At 38.1% G+C, this 24,159-nt stretch overlaps 1 protein-coding gene and 1 long non-coding RNA gene across 3 annotated transcripts in view; one reads left to right on the top strand and one right to left on the bottom strand.

Moving 5' to 3' along the window:
- The window catches only part of Cow (Proteoglycan Cow), a 362,273-nt gene that overhangs the window by 285,021 nt on the left and 53,093 nt on the right, over positions 1 to 24,159 (bottom strand). The window lies entirely within an intron of this gene.
- On the top strand, positions 13,036 to 13,439 carry LOC143187656 (uncharacterized). The gene is made up of 3 exons (XR_013003251.1): positions 13,036 to 13,047; positions 13,098 to 13,251; positions 13,330 to 13,439. It is a non-coding gene; the product is annotated as an uncharacterized LOC143187656 (long non-coding RNA).

The raw sequence follows: 24,159 nt of genomic DNA, 5'->3' as shown, positions 1-24,159 counted from the left end.
ACAGGATTATGAAACTGCCTTAAACAAAATCAGTCCGGCCTGGGTCTTAACTAGTCCTTCTCGTTTCCCACCTTACCAGGAAAACGAATTTCTTGACCACCCCTTCGACTTTATACAATTCAATATTGCTCTGGGTTCAAAGAAATCTACTTCTGCACTGGGAATCAGCGACATAGATTTCGAGATCTTAAAAAACTTACCTGTCAAATTCAGACTTTTACTACTCGATATTTTCAATCAAATGTACGCCGCTCTCGAATTCCCACGAAGTTGGAAGCACTCCTTCATCCATTTTATCAAGAAGGCAGATGGTTGTAGTCTCAGACCCATCTCCTTAACCTCTTGTAGTTGCAAGTTGTTTGAAATTATGGTCAAAAATAGATTGGAATGGTGGATTGAAACCAATAACTTTCTTCGTCACAGCCAACATGGCTTCAGAAAGGGCAAATCTTGTATTGACAATTTAGTCTGCCTCTCACTAAAAGCCGATAAAGCCCTTTCTCAAAATAAATTCCTACTTGCCACCTTTCTAGATGTGAGTGGAGCGTTCGACAACGTCAATTCTGACGTCAATTCTCTGAACTCGCTCTCCTCGGCTGCCCTTTATCACGCCTTCACTTCATCATGTTCCTTACTCACGAGAGACTAGTTATCTCCGAATTTAATGGTAAGCCCAGAATCGTGTGCAAGCGAGTGGCTCAGGGGGGAGTTCTGAGTCCTCTCTGATATATCTTATATGTCAGCGACATCGCAAAAAATGTCTCCCCCAAAATGTATACCTTACAGTTTGCCGACGACATAGCTCTATATTCACAGTCCTCTTCTCTAGATTATGGTATACCTTCGATTGAAAATCCCATCGAGTCGATTAACTCCAACCTGAGTGATCTTGGCTTAAATTTATCACCTGAAAAAACCAAATTCGTTTGTTTCACAAGAAAACGAATTCCTCCTGGATCCCTAAAAATTAAAATCGGCAACTGCTTCATAAAGGATTGCTCCTCGGCTCGTTTTCTCGGTATTACATTTGACCGCAACTTATCCTTCAAATCTCACATCGACACTATGTCGAAAAGATGTTTCAAAGCTTTAAACATCGTTAAATGTCTCCGTGGAACCTGCTTGGGTTCCGATCCGGAGATCGGATCACACTATATAAGAGTTTCGTGCGTTCTGTTGTTGAATACGGTCTTTTCATCTACTTTTCTAATAGTAAACGTTGGTCAGAAAAAATTGAACGTATTCAAGTCTCCGGAGTAAGGTGTGTCTTAGGCTACCGTATCTCTACCCCCACCAATATCATTATGGCGGAGTCCCGATTGCCGCTTCTGGAGAGCAAAGCCAGGTTCCTATGTAACTGCTTCCTTGTTAAGGCGACATCCAACTACAATAGCTTCACTTATAAGTCCATAGTAAATTATTTTTCTTCGCTTTGTATGAGTAGGTACAGATCTAGATTATTGATACTGACGCAGTCTGTCAATTCAGCACTCGACAATCCCAGAGAGGTATAATCGCAGGGCAGCTGGTGTATTCATCGCCATAGTTTTGACACACTCACTACCTCTGTTCTCATTGATGTTAGTCTAGGGCATGATGCACTTTCCTCTCACGACGCCAACTCTACCTTTCAGTCACGCATCAATGATCTCAATTCCGTATCCATCTTTACAGATGGCAGCAAGATCTCTGACCCTGTTGGTGTTGGCTCGGCTTGTATATGCCCTAAACTCAAAGTATGCATAAAGCGAACTATTAATTGCAATGCTTCCATTTTCAGGGCAGAGTGTATTGCCCTTAACCGCTTCGTTCTCACGGACGTGTATACACGCGCCGCGATATCGTTCACGCAGCCCCACAGACGCGTAAACACGCGCCGCGCTACCGTTCACGGAGTTTCACAGACGCGTAAACACGCGCCGCGATATCGTTCACGCAGCCCCACAGACGCGTAAACACGCGCCGCGCTACCGTTCACGGAGTCTCACAGACGCGTAAACACGCGCCGCGTTATCATTCACGGAGTCTCACGGACGTGTACACACACGCCTACTGATTTGCTCCGTCTGGAGAGACTAAGTTTGTGGTTAGTACTAATTTGTAATTTCATTTAGTGTACGTTTGACTGTTCTGCAAAGATGACCACCATGCGACGATCTAGAAATCGAATTATTAGTGATAGTAGTAGTGAAAGTGAAAGTGCTGTGGAAAGTGATATGACTGACGAGGATGTTCCTTTGTGCGAAAGATGGAAAAATATTTTACGCCAAAGAAAATGGAATATTCCTACTGCCACGCAAAATTTTACGCCACAAGTTTGGAGGTACAGCGATTTACATCACGGTGTGTTACCCCAATCTGGTATATCAGAAGATAGTTCTTTTCTTCAAATCTTCAAATTTTTTTTTTGTGAAGAACTCATAGAGTTAATTGTGAAGGAGACTAATAAATACAGCCGAAAGCAAGGTTTCTCCAGATCTCAGTTTCATGTATCTAGTAATGATTTGCACTGTTTTTTTGCAATTATTATTCATATGAGTATTGTTCGCTTGCCGAAGATGTCCATGTATTGGAATACAAAGGCAATGTATAATTTTGTGTTTATTAGACAAATCATGTCAAAAAAAAAGTTTTTCAATATTTTGCGATTCCTTCATTTCACTAGTGTTGATGCAAATAATAATGAAATTAGAAAGACCGAAAAAATCCAATCCGTCATGGATATTCTTATTTGTCGTTTTCAAATGGCATATCGACCAAGACAGAACATTGTAGTCGACGAAAGTCTGTTATTATGGAAAGGCAGACTTTCTTTCAAGCAATACATTAGCAGCAAACGTGCAAGATTCGGCGTGAAATCATTTATTTTAGCCGAATCAGAGACAGGATATATTTATAATTTGAAATTATATGATGGACGCATATCAAATGAAGGACAGTCCAGATTAGGAAAGTCGGGTTCAATTGTAATGAATTTGTCAAGAAATTTATTAAATGAAGGACGAACCATATACTTAGACAACTGGTATACTTCCCCCGCATTATATGAGGAGTTACATAAATATAAAACACATGCGTGTGGTACCGTTCGAATGAATAGAAGAGGTTTGCCATGCGACGAAAAAATAAAAAAAATAAAAAGTTTGAATAAAGGTGAGCTGACAGTGCGCTATAACAAATTCATGACATTTAGTGCGTGGAAAGATAAAAGAGTGGTAGCGCTTCTCAGCACCGTACATACCCCAGAGTTGGTAGCCACAGATAAAGTTGATAAAAAAACGGGGCAACCCATTAAAAAACCAAACGTAGTGTTAGCTTATAATATGCACATGGGTGCTGTTGATCACACAGATCAAATTTTACATGGCATTGGATCATTTAGGAAAACAATCAAATGGTACAAAAAGTATTTCTTTTATTTATTAGATATTGCTATATGCAATGCACATGCAATTTGGAACTGCCTCCATGTAAACCGAAAAAGTTTGTGCGAAGTGAAAGAAGATTTAATATTGCAGTTACTAAATAACTACAACGATCCAACAGAGAATTTTCATCGGAAAGGAAGGAGGAATCATCTTCATCCATTGCGACTGCAATCTAGATGTTTCTTAAAAAAATTACAGCCAACAAATAAGAAATCTATGCCGATGAGACGGTGTGTATGGTGCAAGCAACAATCGATTCGCAAAGAAACCAGATATCATTGTATCAATTGTGATGTTGCATTATGTGCAGTTCCTTGTTTTGAATTATATCATACAGAGCAATAATAAATTTGAAATATTTTGAAATCAATGTTTATTACTTCTATATACCGTTTCCAAAATTAACACTTTTCCAAATTAAACTCTTTATCTAATACTAGCGTGTTTACGCGTCTGTGGGACTGCGTGAACGCTAGCGCGGCGCGCGTATACGCGTCCGTGAGACTGCGTGAACGCTAGCGCGGCGCGCGTGTACACGTCCGTGAGACTGCGTGAACGATAGCGGGGCGCGTGTTTACGCGTCTGTGGGACTGCGTGAACGATATCGCGGTGCGTGTATACACGTCCATGAGAATGAACCGGTTAATGATGCACTTAATATCGCTTTACTCCATACGGGTTACAGTTTCCTCATATTCTCGGTCTCTCTCAGTGGCCTGTTGTCACTACAGTCACATACGCTTGACATTAGAATCAATCCACACATTCTCGAAATTAAAAGAAAGTTCTCTCTTTTTCACTCCACTTCCAATAACAGATTCATCAAATTTTTTTGGGTCCCATCACAAGTGGGAATTGAGGGGAATGACAGGGCTGATCGGGCCGCCAAGAAGGCGGCGCTTTGCAACCTGCCAGATATTATTCACATTCCTTTTACAGATCTGTATACCTCATTTAGGAAAATTATGAATGGCGATATTAACGAATTTTTGAAAAAGCAGGGTTCATTCAAAGGCAAAAAGTTCTTTCAGAATTTCCATAGTGGCTTCGGCCCCCCTTGGTTTGCTCACAAAAATCTCAAAAGAGAATTCATTGTCACTATTAATAGGATGCGGTCCGATCATTATAACCTGTCCTTCTCCTTAGCCCGTATTGGTATAATTAAGGAAGCCAAGTGTAAATGCAACTTCCCGATCGAAGATCTAAATCACATTGTATGGCAATGCCCTTTTTATGACACTCAAAGAACAAAACTAATTGCTTCATTGAGGAGACTGGGTTTTACACTACCCTTGTACCCTAAGTTAAGCCTTGTACCCCCGCCGTTCGTTGCATATTTTCTTTTTTTAAAAATTGTAAGCTAGAAATTTGAATTTGCTCTTCCATACGCGATATTCCGTTATTGTCTATTGTATGCGTTATAGTTCAGCTATTATGTAATAGTTGAACTGTAACCGTAATTCCGGGGAGTATAATGGAACTTCCGAACCTTCTTATTTAGAACTTCCTTATTTAAGAAATTTTAGGCATCCCCACTCATTTTTTGGTCTATATAAACCCGTTGATTTTAACCACTGAGGAATCAGAATTATATCGTCACGTTCAGAGTCAACGTCGCGTCATGTTCTCCAGAGTCAATTATATTGTAAGATCGGGCTAAAGTTCCCTTTCGAATCGGAGCAAACCTTGTAGGATCCGCGAGTCGACATAAATTCTATTCAAACAAATCACTCTATCCCCGCATTGCCAGTGCGTTAAAACCGAGCATTAACTATTTCGTAATTTTGAAATATTCTTACATGTCACAAAAATTACACGACACAGCTGTAAACCAAGGATTTAATTACAATATATTTTAGATTTTAACTTTTGTATTTGAGTTAAAGTTTGAACCCGCATTCTAACTCCACAATCCTTAGTAATAATCGAACGTTCCCACACGAAATATAATTTTACCGCTCGAGCTATATTTCTATTCTATTACACTGTTCGACAAATTTTGACTTTTCTTCGATTTTGTAAACGTGTATAAACATTTCTTATAGACTTCGACGTGCTGATTACGAATCTGCAAACCGTTTTCCCCCAGAACGTACAGTTTTTGAAAAAATCAATTTTGAAAAAAATGACAAATTTTTAACTTTGGGATTTTTTTCTGCTTTTACCGTAGTAGTTATTTAGTTGCTCTTTGCACGAAATGATTCTGTGGACTCTCCCGAATAAAATAATATAAATAGTTATTAGATTATAAACATCGAAATAGGTTTAAATAACAATTAAAGTGAAAAGGACACCTAAAACGCACCCATTTTTGCTGATATTTTTCACTTTATTTCAAAAAGTAAGGATCTAGGAGAAAATTTGACTATATCACGCGATAGAGCAAACCTTTCTACTAAGGAAAGCATCAAGCGAATGTCCAAAATTATTTTTTATTTCAATATAGAAATAAAATAGTTCGGCGAAACGCGCGGCGGAGACAGTGGTACTCAATGACAACGGCGCGCGCGGATGACACTTCGCCTACCGCCTGCCGTTCAGCGGTCCCTATACGCATTGACGTCATTGAGTACCACTGTCTCCGCCACGCGTTTCGCCAAACTATTTTATTTTTATATTGAAATAAAAAATAATTTTGGACATTCGCTTGATGCCTTCCTTAGTAGAAAGGTTTGCTCTATCGCGTGGTATAGTCAAATTTTCTTCTAGACCCTTACTTTTTGAAATAAAGTGAAAAATATCAGCAAAAATGGGTGCGTTTTGGGTGTCCTTTTCACTTTAATTGTTATTTAAACCTATTTCGATGTTTATAATCTAATAACTATTTATATTATTTTATTCGGGAGAGTCCACAGAATCATTTCGTGCAAAGAGCAACTAAATAACTACTACGGTAAAAGCAGAAAAAAATCCCAAAGTTGAAAATTTGTCATTTTTTTCAAAATTGATTTTTTCAAAAACTGTACGTTCTGGGAAAAAACGGTTTGCAGATTCGTAATCAGCACGTCGAAATCTATAAGAAATGTTTATTCACGTTTACAAAATCAGACCCGTGTTGAACAGTGTTATTATTAAAAGTTACGAGGCCAAATTAACTATCCTACGGCTCCTTCATTTCACATTAGGTTCGCCCGCATCACCAAATATTTAAAGTACTGTCTGGTGGCTCCCTGAATACATCCAGAGTATTGCTATTCGGTTTAATCGTGACCGAGACACTACACCTACCGACAAACTGGAAATACGAGCTTTTGTAGGGCTTCTAGTATTTGCGGGTGCAAGAAAAAATAGTCGTCTAAATGCGAAAGATTTATTTAGATGGATCATCTCTAGAAATTTTTCGATTGGCGTTGGCAGCCAACAGGGATCCAAGAAGGAAACAGTTTCAACAAACCGTTCTAATGTTTCTAATAATAAGTATAGTAATAATAAGCGTTTCTAATCGAAAATTAATGATATTGTATGCTTTAGATGTGGATAGGCTCACTTGGCGTCTGACTGCACCTTTCCTCGGACCGTTAAATGCAGAGGTTGTGGAGGTTTCGGACACCTTCAAAAGGTTTGCAAAAAGAAGGGGCAGACACATTTAATGGAGGAAGTTTTCCGAGTGGAGGGAGAACACGTCGAGCATCGAGTGAAATTCGCGGAACGATTAAGAATAGAAAATCGCCTGATAAGTTTTGATGTCGAATGCGGCGCAGCGGTTACATTAGTGAGCGAGAAATGGTTGAAAAGTTTATATCCTAAGTTAACACTACAGAGAACACAGTTAAAATTGCGATCGTATTGCAAGCAGAGTTTCGTGCCGCTCGGTTTTGTCGCAGTAAGAGTAAAAGATTTAGATAAAATTAGGATATTAAACATGTACGTAGTTAAATACGATAGAGATCCATTGTTTGGTAGGGAATGATTAAACCAATTAAAAACATTAAGTAAAATTAGAGAGAGTTTAATGGAAGTAGTTGATGTTCAAATGTTAGACGCGTCGGGCCAAGACCGATTGGCTAAGCTTTTAAAAAAGTATAATAATGTCCTAAGCGAGGAATTTGCTCACATGAAGAAATATGAAGCTCATTTGAAGTTAAAAGCTGATACGAAACCGGTATTCATTAAAAATCGCGCAGTACCATTTAAAATTGTGGAAAAAATAGAAAAAGAACTAGAGCGTATGGTGCAGGCTGGAATTTTAAAGAAAGTGGAATTCTCAAGATGGACAAGACCGATCGTCCCTGTTTTAAAAAGGGATGGTGAAATTAGAATTTGTGGCGACTTTAGCGTCACAGTTAATCCAGCATTAATAGTTGATGAACATCCTTTGCCCATGATGGAAGAATTATTCGCTTCAATGGCGGGCGGCATGATATTTACTAAGATAGATTTAAAACAAGCGTATTTACAGTTACCGGTAGCTGAAAACGATAAGGAAATACTTACGTCAAGCATTCATAAGGGTCTATTTAGATGTAACAGATTAATGTACGGTGTGGCATCCGCGCTAGCGATTTGGCAAAGAACAATGGAAAATATACTTACAAGGGAACTACCCGAAGTGATAATCTCCGATTTTGTTGAAACTTTGTAGGTTGGTAGAGAAGCCAAAAATATTCGACACATATTTTTTTATATCGGCTATATTTGATGTTAAAGGGGTAAAAAGCGCCACCAAAGTCGGGGGTGGAAAACATATTTGGTCTCCTATCTTGAAAACTATTAGGTATAGAAAAAAAGTGTACATTGGGCGATTACGTATTTTTTAGCAACGAATCCGCCTGAATAAGTAGTTTTTAAAAATACTTATTTGTTTAAACAATATATTGAAAAACGTCATATTTTTGTTAATTTTTCAGGTAACATGTTAATCGATTTTTTCGCAAATTTATGTGCAGATACTACAGTTAAGAGCAAAATTGAACACACATACCAAATTTTTGCGTAAATAATATTTTATTCAATGTTTGCATATAGAATACAAAAGAAACGAAATATACAGTACTAAGTACAATGTTTTAACTGTCCAAAAAATTGTCAACTATCGTCATATCCTTATTATTTTGATAAATACAAATGTTTTTCGTGTGGTCGGTTTTGCACCGCGTTAGAACTGTTTTGTTGACGACCTCTAAACACAGTTTTGTAAACAACGCCCGGCAGTATCCGTGACCGGGAGTACTCTAGTAGTTAGTTCATTGTTGTTTGTGGAGTGATACACATTAACATTCTGCCATGAAGCCATTATCTAAAACTGTGAAGGATAATATTATTTTCCCATTAAAGTCTGGCTTATTGACACGAAAAATTGCTAGAAAGTTTGCTGTTAGTCAGGCAGTAGTGCATAAAATACGGAAACGATACTGCAATGACGTTCCTACATCTTTTGGAGGTCGTCCAAAATTATTATCTTGCCAGGACAAGCGACGATTAACAAAGTACATTACTTCAGAAGTTGCGACGACAGCATCAATGACTGCAAAGCTGTTGGAAAGCGATGTTGGAAAGAAAATAAGCAAATGGACGGCTCGAAGAGCACTAAAAGAAGCTAATTTTATATCAATAGAAAGAAAAAAGAAATCTGCCCTTTCAAAGAAGAATATAAAAGCCCGTTTGAGCTTTGCGAAAAAATATATAAGCTGGAACATTGAACAATGGAAGAACGTAATCTTTTCAGATGAGTGTAAAATTAATCGAATTTTGTCGGATGGTCGTTCTTGGTGTTGGAAAAGGCAAGGTGAATCACTTAAATCACGTCATGTTAAACAGACAGTTAAATTTGGCGGTGGTTCAGTTATGGTATGGGGTTGCATTACGGCGTATGGTGTAGGTCCGCTGTATCGAATTGAAAGTACGGTGAACCAGTACACTTGCAAACATATGTTAGAAAAGAATCTACTAGATGCAGTTGAAAATATGCCAGTACCAGAATGTAATGTTGTTTTCCAACATGACAATGCCACAGCACATTCTGCAAGGAGTGTGAAAAATTGGCTCGATGTTCAACCATTTCAAACGATAGCGTGGCCTCCTCAAAGTCCAGACTTAAATCCTATTGAGAATGTCTGGGCATATTTGAAAATGAAACTAACGAATGATTACAATACTCCGCCAGCGACAATAAACGATTTGTGGGAAAGAGTGCAGGAACAATGGTATTCAATTACTCCACAATACTGCGAAAATATATTTTTAAGTATGCCTAAACGTATTCAACACACCATCAAGGCCAAAGGTTTATGGACGAAGTATTAAATTTATAAAAAACTAAAATGTTTATTTACACATGCTTTACCGTGCAAAACCGACTACGCAAAAAAAATTTGTATGTATCAAAATAATAAGGATATTACGATCGTTGAAAATTTTTTGGACAGTTAAAGCATTGTACTTAATACTATATATTTCGTTTTTTGTGTATTCTATATGCAAACATTAAATAAAATATTATTTATGCAAAAATTTCGTACGTGTGTTCAGTTTTGCTCTTAACTGTATGTATCAGAATACAAGATGCAGATATTTTGGAATTTTGAATTTTTGCCTTATAAACAAAATAATTACATTCACAGTTTATCCGTGTTTTCTGTGGAAACGAGCCCTGAAATGAATTATTCCAGGAAAATTATATATTTGTATGATGTTTTCACCATTATGTTGTAATATGTGTTCTAAATAGTTCATTAAAAGAAGTCCAACAAGGAAATGTGAAAAAGGGATTCATAGTGCATACTTTTATACGTCAAAAGTAGGGAGGGCGTAGTGAGTAATTTGGGCCTTCCACCATCATAAATGAGAAATAAACAAGCTAGGAAATAACATCGCTCATACTGGAAAATCCCAAAATGAAATGAGTCGTCCTCAGAGATTTTTACAAACGTAACCGATATTAGGCCCAAACAAATTTAGTCTTTGATTATGGTCCAATTGCCCTCATACTTGTAGGCTTAAGGTCTTGAGCGAGTTACAGATAACTGACGCTTTAAGCCTTCTATCCTTTTTATGACAGTTAACTGTTCCGACCCCTTGATTAGTTCAGCCGCGATAGAAATCTGAACAATTCAAGAAATAATAGGAACTTTTCAAGCTAACGTAAACAGCAGTGCAAATAAGTTTATAATTTTTGCTTCAGCCAACAGTTTTTCGCCGCGCTCGCGCTGATCATCATTAGCTGTGCATTTGTTTTTAACGTTTTAATGAAATATTTACAACATATATTACAACCTAATGGTGAAAACATCATACAAATATATAATTTTCCCGGAATAATTTATTCCAGGTCTCGTTTCCACAGAAAACACGTTTCCAACACAATGAAAACGCAGATGGTTTCTCGCGATTACCTATACCAGAAACAAGTGGCAGTAATTACGACGTAATTGATATTTTTCAAATTGAAAACGTAGAAACGCTGCCAGTAATTGCGAAGAATATTAGGGAGGAAACGGCCAATGGCCCCCTGTTAAATAAAATCCGACAAGCGTTGATAAAAGGCAAAAGCCTTGTTCCATTAGGGTATAACAACAGCGAATTTGTATTACAAGATAAAATTGTGTTTAAAAAAGAGCGAGTAGCTATCCCGGAAACTTTAAGAAACAAAGCACTAAAAGAATTACACGCGGGCCATTTTGGCATAATCAAAATGAAACAATTAAGTAGGAATTTTTGTTGGTGGCCTAATATAAATAGAGACATTGTAGAAATCACTAAAAACTGTAAAGCATGTATGATGTTGCGAGCAATCCTAATTGTAAAATTAAACATCACTGGCAAACGGCGACACAACCTTCTGAACGGGTGCATATAGATTTCGCAGGTCCATTCTTGGGACATACCTTCCTAGTATTGGTAGACACGTACACAAAGTGGCCGGAGGTGCATATCTTAAAAAGTATGTCGATTCAGAATACAAATGATAAATGTAGAGAAATTTTTGCAACCTTTGGCCTACCTCAAACACTAGTATCCGATAATAGTCGGACATTTATCGGGGAAGAATTTCAAAAATTTTTAAAAAGTAACGGTATTAGGCATAAGCGTACAGCGCCGTACCACCCAGCCACGAATGGATTGGCAGAAGGTTTTGTTCAAACGCTGAAACAAGCATTGCGTAAACTAAATGTTACTAATGCTAACATTAACGCTAATCTGCAAAAGTTAACACCTCATCAGGAATTGAATAAAAGCCCTGCTGAGGCGACGTACAATAGAAAACTACGAAGCAGATTAGACTTAATGTTTCCCGAGGAAGATAAATTGCGAAAGACACAAAATGTTAAGATTAGAGATTTTAAAAGGGGGGAAAAAGTTGCGGTGCGAGAATATTTAAACAAAAACACAAAATGGCGTTTCGGAAGAACAGTGACGGAATTAGGTAAAGCACATTTTGAAGTGAAACTAGACGATGGTAGAATTTGGAAGCATCATACCGACCAGATAAGAAAAGTAGGAAGTGAGCTTATAGAAGAAATGAGTAACGATATAGACCACGGTGATTCATTGGAGGTAATAGGAAACGGAAAACAGATTTCTGTAAACACAGAAACACAAAAACCCGTGAATTTCGACTCGACTAGCTCAGAGCGCCACTCAGAGGACACGCGATCAGCAGAATCCGAGGAAGCGGAGCCGCCAGGAGCTAACGCTCCACAAACGTCCACAGCAGAAATTAGAGTTAAGGATAGAAAACAGCAACCAAGTGTAAGCGTTGAGGGACGACCTCAACGCAACCAAAAACCTCCAAATAAGTACGGCGAGTACTTATCACTGCGTTAGCTGATAGTCGAATATTTACCTTATAACCGTGTTTCTGTTTTCCCAAACAGTTTATTTTAAGTTTAAACGAAAAGAAAGGTACAGTTACGTTTTGAGTTTGTTATAGTTTGTTAGAATTACAGGGGGAAGAGCTGATACATATGTCGTTCAAATTACGCGTTTCCGGTTCCGTTGCGAGTGTACGAGTTGAGTGGCACGCAGTTACTTAGTTTGTTCATTTTATAATAATAATAAGGAATGAATGGGATAGCGAAAAGCATTCAGTTTGTGGTTCTTTTCCTCCCCGATTACACTTCTGATGAAGGATTTAATAAGTTGGAATCATTTTTAGTTTCTAATGAGATGTCTTAGGTTTGACGACAAGCAAACCAGAAACGAAAGCACATCTTTGGACACATTAGCTTCAATTAGAGAGCTTTTTGAAGAAATAGTGTCATCTTTTGCAAAATATTATAGTGCTGCCGAATTTGTTACTATTGATAAAAAATTAGAGGCATTTAGAGGACGTTGCAGCTTCAAGCAATTCATACCACCATCGAAGCCAAATAAATATGGAATTATAATTTAAGCATTGACTGACGCCAAAATGTTTTATACATTGAATATGGAAATTTACGCTGGAAAGCAACCACCTGGCTCTTACCATTTGGACACAGGATCATTTGCTTTAGTTGATCAATTATGTCAAGTAATTTAAAAAACTGGGCGTAATGTAATCTGTGACAATTTTTTTACCAGTATTCCTTTGACAAATAAATTGTTTCAAAAACATAAACTATGCTTGGCACAATTCGCAGAAACAAAAGAGAAATACCGAAAAATTTTGTGTAGACTAGAGGTTGGGATGACAAGTCAAGTTTACTTGGACATCGCAAAAATTATACTCTAATTTCGTACATTCCAAAGAGAAATAGGAATGTTCTTCTCATTTCCAGTATGCATGATGATGCAAGCATAGATGTATCGACGGATAAGCCGGAAATCATAATTACACACAACGCTACGAAGGGAAGAGTTGACACAGTAGACAAATTATGTGAGAGCTATAACTGTGCTCGAGGTACTAATAGGTGGCCTATGATCGTTTTTTATAGTTTAGTAAATGTTACTGGGAGTAATTCATATATTATATATACAGAAAACCATTCGGATCTGCAAGTAAGCCGGAGAAAGTTTTGGGAAACATTATCCTATGATTTGATGATGGAACATCTGTCTAGACGGGAAATTGGATACATCACAGAGTAGTTCCATATCACAGGAAATACCAGGCTGATGTTCATACTGTTCATAAAAAAAAAATCGTAAAACGCGGTACAACTGCAAATCGTGCAAAAAATATTTTTATTTAGAACATGCAGTTATGATTTGCACTAATTGTTACACCTCTTCGTTTGAGAATGAATGAATAGTTGTTACATAATGCAGATTTTATAAATGTTTTAATATATCATACATGTTTTTATATATTTTAATATATTTAATGTAATTTTCATTTGAACATTGTTATAAAAGAACTTGTGGTACCCGAGGGGTTGTATTAAATACACCAATACTTTGGTTCAACGCTCCTTTATTTCGTATCTCTTTACAGTCGCATCCGTTCACCCTGACGGCCCACCAATGACTAACTTCTACCTGTGCCTTGTAACACCTCTACTTCCTGTTCGCGCTGCATCCCTCCCTAGTCACCGGTCTCTACAGAACTAAAAGCTCATTACTCAAATAAAATGCTAATTTTCAAGAAAATGTTCTTTTTATTTAACTTAGATACATTACCTAATTACATTTGCCAAGAACTTTGAAAAAATAATCTGAATGATATAAATAGTAATCACACTATAAATATTGGTCTCTGAGACCGCGCGCGGATATACGCGTCATGCTGTGGCATGACGCGCAGGTATAGGAAGGTTAATCCAGGCCTGTGTAACGCCCCACGACTCTGTCTCTGTCTCTGTCTCTTCCTATTTCACTCTATCTCTCTCTACTATCGCTGTCTCTCTCCATCTTATTGTAAACATATCTATCTCTTTCTATTTCTATCTTATAACTGTATAATAGCGCGTATTCTGTTATCCAATTACTAATAAACATTTTTGTATTACGACACATATTATATATTATAGATTTTGATTACATTTTCATATAAGTATAGCATATTTCGTACGTTTTCGTATTAAAACAGCCACTATTAGAATAAGAGCGCCATTAGAATTAGAACAACTGCGCATGTGCGAACTCCGACTGGCGAGTACAAAAGGAGCTGCGAAGGCAGCGGGAACACACTTCTCTCTGGCATCAGGTTGCGAATAGACGAAGATCTGGGAGGCAGCTGAGATACTCGTCCAGTGAGATCGAGACCGCTCCTTTAGGGGTAGCGACCGTTTTCCAGAGATCAAGAGTATTCGATGCTCCTTTACAGGTTCAATCTTGAGTAGCTTTATGACAGGTGCACTACGACGATTCTAAGCAAGTGCAATACGGGCGACATCTTGGAGGTAGCTGATATACTAAAGATCGAGACCGCTCCTTTAGGGGTAGCGACCGTTCTACCAAATAGTAATTGATGCTCCTTTAATATAGAGTTCGTGCTTGCCGTAAGCAGACGAATCGCTTGCCAACAAGCGCTAGAAGCCATTCCTAGTCGGACGCATTTCTAAGACCGCTCCTGAAGAGTCTTTTCTCCAAGATAGCGACTGATGTAGAAAAGATAACGAAGGGCTTACGGATGCTTAGGCAATCAAGCAAAGATTATATGTTTCATGAAACTTTGAGACCGCTCTTAGGTTATAGCCATCTATAACTTCGGCAGCGACCAGGGCATACGAGACAAGATCTATTGCACACACACACACACTTACACTGCGTATCGTCTAATACAGAGGATCCTCTACCGCAATTAATACGGATTAATTAATAACAGCATAATTACTCTTGTACACGAATGTAAAAGCTTAGACACATAACCTAATTTCTATTCACGAATCATAGACACATAACCTAACTCTCGCGAAGTATATCGCATAACGATTACGATCAACATAACCTCGTCTGTGCATAATAATTAACCTTATTTGTTCTTATAAATATTTAACGAATTAGAATAGGCATTAGTATTGTATTTACGTTAGAATTAGAATAGGGTTTTACTGAATAAATTAATGTCAAGAAAGATCTAAGCTTTGGATTTTAACTCCTTAACCGCACGCCACACGAACCCCACTTTTCGTCCATCGGAAAGCCGCTCTTCCATGGACAACGTAGCATCGCTTTAGGGACGTTACACCTGGTAAACATTTTGTTTTGGCAAAAGGACCCGTCAAATATATTTTACGTTTGATTTTTCAATTTGTGTATGACTCCTAAAGTAATGCTTATAAGGCAAATTTTTTAGAGCGCACATTATGTATGATCCTCAAAGTGATGCCCTATACGGCAAATTTTTTAGTACGTATATTGAACTATTCACATAAACTATAAAAAGCTAATAGGCGCCAAGCTCAATGGTCAGAGGTGATATTGGTATAAATTGGATTGGATTGGATAAATTACGTTTGTTTAAATTATTTTATTGCTTATTATTACCATATTGTTTGCGCATGTCTAATTTGTATTTTTTATGTATGTTTAGATTCCAGCTTTTTTCTTTCTAATAGACGATGGTCTACGAGTGTTGCATAAAAGGGTGCAGAAATCAGTGGCAGAAAAATAAAAGCATTAGCTTTCACAGGTAAGTAATTAATCAATTTCATTCCATGCATATGTTAGATAATAAAAATGTGATCTTTTTACAGGCTTCCAAAAACCCGGAATGCTTAGAAGCATTGTGCAAGGCAATACCTTAGAATTTACGACCGAAATCTTTTAAGTACGCTGTTATTTGCAGTGCGCATTTCAGCTCTGAGTGTATTACTGTATCACAAGCAAATGGTTCTCGCCATTTTAAAGCAACAGCAATACCTACATTATTTGATTGTATAGATAATTGTTCAGTAATACCTGCAAGCACGAATGAAGTAGGCCCCTCAGAATGCGTTATTATCTACTTCTAAATAGTTACAAATATTTATTATTTTGCAGGTAATTGAAGAGGAACCTGAAATGATTGTACATTCCAAAGACAAAACAACACAAACCACAATGATAAAATTTGTAATATTTTCATGAAATTTAAATTGTACTTTAAGCTTCCATTTGATTGTTGCAGGAGGAACGGAATAATATGAAAAGAAGTATTGATGTTCAAACATCAGACACATTTACAATTTTAACGACGCAACAAGCATATGTTGTTATACATGCATTGACTTCCAATATGCAAAAAACTGTAATATACTAATATATTTTTTTTCCTTACTTATTGTAGTGCAAATCTGCACAATAAACCATGTAAGTATTAGTGTAAAAATTTGATGAAAACTGAATTGTATATGTATGTATCACTTTGCAATGTATAATATGGAAGACATGAAGAAGTGTGATTGATTACAATTCTCATTGTTGAAGCTTTCGGGTGTAAGCCGTGTCCAATAGGAAGAGATTTCCCAACGTTTCACTAGCACTGTAGCTGGCTTCTTCAAGGGGTCGAAAGAAACTGAAACTGTTTCAGTGACACTCTTCGAAAGACATACTGAAACTGTTTCAGTTTTTTTCGACTCCCTGAAGAAGTCAACTGCAATGTTAGCGAAACGTAGGGAAATCTCTTCCTACCGTACACGGCTTACACCCGAAAGCTTCAACAATGAGAATTGTATGATGCCGGGCCGTGAAAGCCTCAAATCTCTGGTTATTGATTAATACTAAATTGTATTATGATTAATAAAAATGAAGCGTACATTATAATTTTCAATAAATAATAATCATGAGTAATTTTAACATATCCGACTCATTTTATTTCCATTGTACGATTGTAAACCGTAAATGGAGTCTTGTACCCTTTAATAATTAATCGGCCACTTATTACATGTAAATTATTACTAATAAATTAAATATACAAAAATACTTTAATGCATTTTATATATTTTATAACATTTATCTTATCTTTCATTGTTTTTATTTACTGAAAATCATGCTGTAAGGAATATAAACAATGTTCCCGCAGACTAAGCAATCTAATAGCATGCATTAGATGTACATTCATAGTCTATTGTTGCCACTCTCCCGTCTGCTCGCGAAAGCAAGCGTGCTCTACCTCCGATCGCCGTCAGGTGAAAAGGAGATAGGATGTTTTGGGTCCGTGGCCAGGTTAAACAGTTGGAACTCACCGTGAACTTTACTACTTTTTATTTAAACAGTGATTAGCCCTGGTACTATCGCGATGGGTTCGCTAGACAGGCTATGCCAAAGTGCTTCACGCTCCTAGATCATTCCAACGATCCGTGCTCTTTTCAGAGGCAAAACGGGGAGGCTGGAGCTGTCACGTTATTTTAAAAAAATAACATCTGCCCCTGGGATGGATGGGATAGACTTTGAAATCTTGAAAAGACTTCCTGACAAGTATAGAGATATATTGCTTAACATATTTAATGATATGTTCCTCTGTAATGAGTTTCCAGACAGTTGAAAGTGTTCTTTTCTCCACTTTATCAGTAAACCTGATGGTATGGGTCTTTGCCCAATTGCTCTTTCCTCATGTTTGTCCAAACTTTTCCAGACCTTAATAAAAAACAGACTTCAATGGTAGGTAGAAAGTAGCAATATTCTTCCTCGCAGCCAGCACAGATTTAGATGTGGCAGATCTTGCCTTGATAGCCTAAATCTATCTCTTAAAATAGGAGAGGAATTTGTTGAGAAGAGGGAGGTGTTGGCCGCATTTCTAGATGTATAAGGCACATTTCATAATGTCTGTATAGATATACTACTCGGAAAGCTAGCGTCCATTGGTTATTCAGAAAACGTATTGAAGTTCATAAAATAGTTAACTCACGAAAGATTCGTATTCACTGCTCTGTCTGAATATATATCCAGAGTTGTTTATAATGGTGTCTTCCAGGGCGAAGTTCTTAGTCCCTTACGATACATCATTTATGTAGCTAATATTTCTAGTAATGTCCAAAGCTCAGTTTCTGTTACTTAATTCGCAGATGATATGGTTGTCCACCATAAATCGATATCCATAAAAAGGGGATTAAATGTTGTCGAAGAAGCTATCAAAACAATTAAACATAATCTTTATGTCTTGGGATTAGATCTTTCTCCCAGTAAAACCGTTTCTGTCCGTTTTAATATCAAAAGAGTTGCTCCTGAATCCATTACTATTAAAATAGATAATGTCCTGATTAAATCTAGTCCGTCAGTGCGTTTTTTGGGGATTATTTTTGACTACATTTCGTCTCATATCAAGCATGTAGTTAAAAAATGTTCAACTTCTCTTAATTTAATTAAGTTTCTTTGTGGTACTTGGTGGGGCTCTGATTCTACCACTCTTTTAGTATTAAAAGGAAATATAGTGAATACCTTTAAAATAATGTAGGAATAGTTATTTTGTTTAAAAAGCGCGGCACTGAACAGTGCCCTGCCGCGAACGAAAAACAAGCGACACGCGGTACGCGACACGCGGCACGCTGCACGCGGTCGAGGCAGTTCGTCGCAGTTATTTGTCAAACGTGTTCCTGATTGTTCTTCTTCTTTTAATTTTCCTACAATAATAATAATAAATATCTTGTAAAATTTGTTTGGATTCCGTCCCACGCGAGGATCTGAGGTAATGATTTGGTGGATGATTTAGCCAAATGTGGTACCTCTTCCTGCTCTACTTACATCTTCAAAATTTCCTATTCTGACCTATATGAGCTTTTTAACAAAAAGATCTTCCTCACTACTTTTTCCATATTAAAAAATCAGGTCCTATACAAAGGCAAACTATATTTTCAATATTATTATAATCATTACCGTTATCCTTGGTTCAAACATAAAAAATTAACATGTCAATTTATTGTTACGATAAATAGAAGCAAAGCCGATTACTATAATCTGGCTGCCTCTCTGGCTGGGATCGGTACCATTGATAACCCAATGTGTAAATGCAACTATGAGAGTGAAACTCTGAACCACGTCCTGTAGCAATGTAGTTTGTATAATGACACGAGTTAAATTAATACGAAGTCTTCAAAAACTTTGTTCTACAACGGCTCAAGCGGAGGGCGAGGGTGGAGGAGAGCCCGGAGATCGTTGTCCAGGCAGCAGGAGTCATAGGAAGTCCTGGGGAAGTCTCCACGAAAATGTGGATCGTCGCCGGAGAGGGACGGGGCCACGCTCCTCGCATACGCGCCTGAACCACAGCGAGTACGCCGATGGGCTGTCGCGCTTGCGCGGGGGCGGGACGTGTCGCGAATTGAGAGGGTCGCATGTGCGCGTGCAGAGCGTCGTCAATCGTTGCCGAGACGTGACGGATAGCGATACGAGAGCAATAAGGGTAAGCTGCATAAATTACCTTGGTCTAATTACCGGGCACGAAGTGCTGTTAGAGCTAGGCGCGATTTGGGTTTTCCCAGAGTGTCTCCGATATCCCGGTATGGTAGAATTTGCCGTCTTGTTTCGCTTATTCCGGTGTCAGTAAGAGCAACGCATTTTTTGTAACGGGCAAGTCCGCGTGTGCCGAGATTGTGAGGACACGTGTTTGTTTCTGTACCGACCACCTGTAATCTTCCGCAACCGTGCCGTCTACACGGCCCTATATTGTCGAATAAACATCTGTGGAAGATAATCGACGTCTCGTCTTTGCCTTGCCGTGAAGGCTTGATTCCTCGGCGCGTCCGAACCACGACCTTCCACGACCTAGCTCTTCCGCAGAGCTAGTCGACGTTTGCCGCCGTACCCTGCACTGCAAGGGTTGCATCTCGTCGTTGGTTTTTCGTTATAGTTGACACGAAAGTGCCTGGCGCCCATTTGGACGAGTGTCCATTCTCTCGAGCGACTTGCAGGGCGGATACGACGAAGTTGTCAGGCTGTCCTGCATCGAGCTCACAGCAGCTCGACGCAGGAAAACCACTCGTAAAATATCCTACCGAGATAAAACACCTGATAGAATATATCAAGGCGTAATGTACAATTCCTATATAATGTATATATGCGTGTGTTCGTGTTCAGTAGACGCTGTGTCATTGGCGGACTCAACAATTAAACAGTATAGCAGCGCCCCGAAAGGATGGTGGGACTTCGCCAGAAATAGAGATTAAGATCCCTGGGAGATTACACACACAAGAGGACTGGAGTTTTTGTCGGAAAGATTCAAAGTCAGAGCGTCTCACGGGACCCTAAATTCAATGCGAGCCGCTATCTCCTTGATTGCGCCAGAGAACTTATCAGAGGATATATATATCTCGAGGTATATGAAGGACATCTTCAGACTAAGACCTAATAAGCCGCGATACGATACAACTTGGGATGCAAACCTGGTTTTGATCAAGATGAGTGCGTTATTTACTCTAGAGAACATGACGCTGAGGCAGTTAACGGAGAAAACTGTTATTCTTCTCGCACTGAGTACAGCCCAAAGGGTTCAGACCCTTTCAAAAATCTCAGTCGACAATATCCTAGCGTTATCTGAGAGTGTTCGGATATTTATTCCGGATGTCACCAAGACAACTAGACCGGGGGCAGCCCAACTGCTTTAGAGCTTCCTCTCTTCGTACAATAACCGGAGCTGTGCGTGGCAAACGCAGTTCTTAGGTATCTAGAAGTCACGAAACAGATTAGAGAGGGCGAAAGAACCCTGTTTCTTTCCATTCGTAAACCCCACAAGCCGGTCACATCGCAGACAATAGCGAAATGGATAAAGAGAACCTTGGTAAACTGCGGCATCGATGGGAAATTTACCGCACACAGTACGAGACATGCCTCGACGTTAAAGGCCTCAGAAAAGGGGATTAACCTTGACCTGATCAGGAAGACAGCAGGTTGGTCCGCACATTCGCAGGACTTTGCGTGTTTTATAAGAGGTCGATTGCGTTCCAATCTAGTGACGCCTTTGCATCGGCCGTAATACTTAATACAATACAGGAAAAAGTATCCAAAGATTAGGTTAAGGAGCTTGTAAGAGTAAAAGAAATATAATACAGATTCCACTTTCGATAAGAAGAACCTCTCCTTCTTCCTTTTCTTTTCCCAAACAAAAAAAAAAAAAAAGTAATTGTTAGGCTCTAAATAGCTACATTTGTAATCCTGAAGGCGATGTTCGAAGTATAATTAAACGATCAAACGAACTTACCTGTATGTAAAGTTCGATTGTAATTATACGAGAGCATCGCCTGAGAGATTACGGACCCACCCAAAGGAAAGGTTTAAACGAAGCCCGAAGACATTAAAGAGCTCTTCTTCGCATCAGTGTCACTATTTCTTTTGGCTTTGCTTAGACATCTCTAAACGTTATGAGGACGCAAGGCTGGGAAAGGTGGCGGCAGGGAAGGGCAAAGAAGGTGCCATTTTAAACAAGGCTCTAAAATCGTGGTTTATTGTAGGTACGGGGAATAGTACTACATTTGTAATCTCTCAGAAGTCGATGTTCTCGTATAATTACGATCGAACTTCACGTACAGGTAAGTTCGTTTGATCGTTTAATTATATTCTTGAATCAATACGAGAAAAATACTCTCGACAAACTACTAACTTTAAGAAACCAATTTCAGTACAAGAAAGACTGATTGTGACTTTAAGGTAAGCAAGAGAGTTTTTAAATTTAGAAATTTCTACAACTCTTAATATTTATTTGTTTAAAAATGAAAATATTGCATGTAATTATATGTTCTGATAGTAAATTGGGTGTGACGCGGCTTAAACTTGATCTGAACTTAAGAACGGAGATTCATTCATTAATTCTCTAATTAATATATTTTGTATTTCATTTCTAACCACTAATTTTTGCAATGGGTTTAATTTTTTGAAAAGTGACACCAATAACTTTACAAAATACGTGTCTTCACCAATTTACTCCGATCCATTTATTCCTGTGGATTTTTTTTCAAGCATTGCAATTTTCCTGTTTACGACTTCTAACAAAGATTTTCTCAAAATCGGTTAACTGCATAGCATTCCTTTCCCCCCCTTTTCTTGATGAATTTGTTCCTGCTTGTGAAGAAACATCCACCAGAGGCCTGACTGACTCTTCCACTCTAGGAGATTCATAAATTTCGTCACGTGGTGGTGTTTGCTCACGAGTAAAGACTTCATCAGGGAAAAATAAGCTGATTAACTTGAATATGTTCATAATTGTTATTGTGATTTTCAGTATAATCATTATTAGAAATACGAACAGCATTATCATCATCATAATTAGAACTAGCACTTACAAAATTAGTTTCAGTTTGTCTAGGCAGCACTACATTCCTTAAAAACAGCATATTCTAAAAATACACCCATTTTCCAATGTAATTGCTGGTGTTAGGACTTCCTGGATCACCAAAACGCGGTTTCTTAATTTTTTTAATTTCTCTCTGGAATTGATTTCTTAAATTTTGCCACTTCTGTCTTACTTCTTCCTCTAAAATGAAAGAACATTATTTTTATTTTAGGTACTTAGCAAGAGGAATGGCTTTCAGACAACTAGGTTTTTCATTTAGAATATCTAAAACTACTGTATCTGTTGTTGTAATTAAAGTTTGTCTTGCTATTTGGGAATCATTACAAATGAAACACATAAGTGTACCTGATACTGACAAATTTTATGACATTTCAAAAGAATTTGATCAATTTTAAGAATTTTATCTTGTTTTTGTTCAGCAGTCAGCAGTCGAGGCTCGAATTTGGCAGCCACCCTTTTTATCCCCAAATCTTCCGTTAAAATTCGCTGAACTGAACTCAAAGTCACTTCAGATAGCTCGACAACTTTTTCAATGGTCTGTCGTCGATCTTCCAGGATGATTTCGCGACTTTTTTCAACGTTTTTATCGGTTCGGGCCGTGGAAGCAAGGCCTGAGCGAGGTTTATCATCAATAGACATTTCACCTCTTTTGAAATGGGAAAACCACTGAAACACTTGAGTTTTCCCAATAGCATCATCCTTGTAGGCGGTTTTAACATTTCAAAAGTTTCTCTGGCAGTTTTTTCGTGCAAGAAGCAAAACTTTATGGCCATGCGCTGTTCACGAGAATCAATCATAGCAAAAATAACGAGTACACAAAACTGTCACTAAAAAATTCACAGAAACCAAACGGAACTTTGTTTAGCGACGACACTTGACTTACTCACTGGGTAATGGTAGCTCTATATGCTCCTAGCGGCAGAATGCGGTACTACAAAAACTCTGCTCACCATAACATCAGTTCGGTTTCTTTTGCGTACCCCCTCGTATAGATGATGGCTTAGGTTCAGAAGGTTTTCGTGCTTCAGCATCACGGTCCATTTCTGCATCCATGAGGTCAAAGAGAACTTGGTAACTATTCCTTAACACCATTGGATTTTTTGAATCGTTAACTCTTTTAATCTTTATTTTGATTGACGAGTTACTTACCTCCATATTGTTTCTTTTTCGTTTGATTGCTGTGTACTTTTCCTGTGCCAGTGCGGCACTCGTGAGCTGTCTAGGGTGAGGTGACGGAGGAAGTGCTTGCGAAACATGCTATGATGGTGTAGAAACCATGTTTACGGTTCTGGTATGGTTGTTATAGCTTGTGTAACGTCCCTAAAGCGATGCTACTTTGTCCATGGAACAGTGGCTTTCCAATGGACGAAAGGCCTTGTGGCGTGCGGTTGAGAAGTTGAAATCCAAAGCTTAGATCTTACTTAACAAAATTTATTAAATAAAAACCTATTCTAATCCTAACATTAATACAATATTTAATACCTACTCTACTTTAGTTGAATATTAATGGAAGTATAAAATGTTTACAAATATTTGTTTAAAAAGCGGTTATATAACGAGCACTTGGCTCGTCCGCGAGATTCGTGGTCTGTTGGCATACGTGACCGACCGAAGGTAGCCTTCGGTAGGAGATTCCATTGCCCTAATAACAAACACTGTAAATTGTCG

This window comes from Calliopsis andreniformis, unplaced genomic scaffold (genome assembly GCF_051401765.1).
Source record: "Calliopsis andreniformis isolate RMS-2024a unplaced genomic scaffold, iyCalAndr_principal scaffold0133, whole genome shotgun sequence".
Taxonomy (NCBI): domain Eukaryota; kingdom Metazoa; phylum Arthropoda; class Insecta; order Hymenoptera; family Andrenidae; genus Calliopsis; species Calliopsis andreniformis.
Note: the sequence above shows the minus strand (reverse complement) of the source record. Positions and strands in the feature narration are given on the sequence as shown.